Source organism: Echinops telfairi, unplaced genomic scaffold (assembly GCF_000313985.2).
Source record: "Echinops telfairi isolate 266 unplaced genomic scaffold, ASM31398v2 ScPeMD7_31;HRSCAF=116, whole genome shotgun sequence".
In the NCBI taxonomy this organism is placed as follows: Eukaryota; Metazoa; Chordata; class Mammalia; order Afrosoricida; family Tenrecidae; genus Echinops; species Echinops telfairi.
Window position 1 is genome coordinate 44998258 of NW_022103928.1, and position 1049 is coordinate 44999306.

The 1049-nt window shown below is 47.1% G+C and overlaps 1 pseudogene; it reads left to right on the top strand.

The window, feature by feature from the left end:
- The first annotated feature begins 393 nt into the window (after positions 1 to 393).
- On the top strand, positions 394 to 544 carry LOC115869627 (annotated as a pseudogene).
- The last annotated feature ends 505 nt before the right edge of the window (positions 545 to 1049 follow it).

Consider the following 1049-nt stretch of genomic DNA (forward strand, 5'->3'; position numbering starts at 1 on the left):
GCCCATCTTGTCACATGTATACCCCTAGTCTATCCCATTCCTATGGGCACACCCCTAGCTCATTCCCTTCCTGTCATGCTTATACCTATCATAATCCCCTTCCTATGATGTGTATGCCTATTGTACTGCCCCTTCCTGCGACGTGTGGTTACCTGTAATCATGCCTCCCTAAGGAGATATAACCCTTGGTGAGCAATAAAGTTGGAGCTCTCTCCTGCTCTTGGGGCCGGGCTCCCCCCATGAGGACCACCATGAGGGGCTGAGGTGAGCATGCTACTATAAATTATGTTTGACTCCATTATTCCAATCTCTCCTCTACCTCTCATACTCTCTATTACTGTACTATAATCTCTACTTATTATTGCTGTACAATTGTGCCTACCAGACCTGTGATGATTTGTGGGGGACCCTCCTCGCCCCACAATAAGCCTCTGGAGAAACCCCCACCCTCTCCGGATGTGCTGACCCCTGCGATTTCCCCAAATGTGGGAAACTCGACTGCATAATTTGTGGTAGTGGGGGATTGCGTTCGCACTCTCCCCTGAAAAAAAAGAAACCCCCACCCCCACCCCGTACATCTATAATTGAGGGATGGGAGGAAAGTGGTAACTAAACAGAGTGCTTGGCAGAGAGGAGTACAGAAGATCAAAGGCATGAATCCCCCATTCCCCGCCCCCCTCCCCGTCATGATGCAGGCTGGACCTGATTGAGTTTTCAAATTTTTTTGTATTTTTGGTTTATATTGTTTTGTTTGGATTTTGTTCATTCATAGTAGAGTGTATCTCAGAGGTGTTATGTCCATGGAAGTCACCCTCTTGAGGCTGTGTTACATGCTTTTCCGTTTTCCGGTATAGGAAACGCAGGATTCATGAACCTACAGGGACAGCAAGTAGAAGAAGGGGTTCAGGGGGAGGGGAATACAGTGGGGGGAGCATAAAAGAGAGACGATGTCAAGGAGTCCATGTAGAAAAAAAGTGGCTGGAAACTGATTGTGGTAGTGATTGTACAATTCTACTTGACGTGACCGAACTAGGGAACAATATATGTTA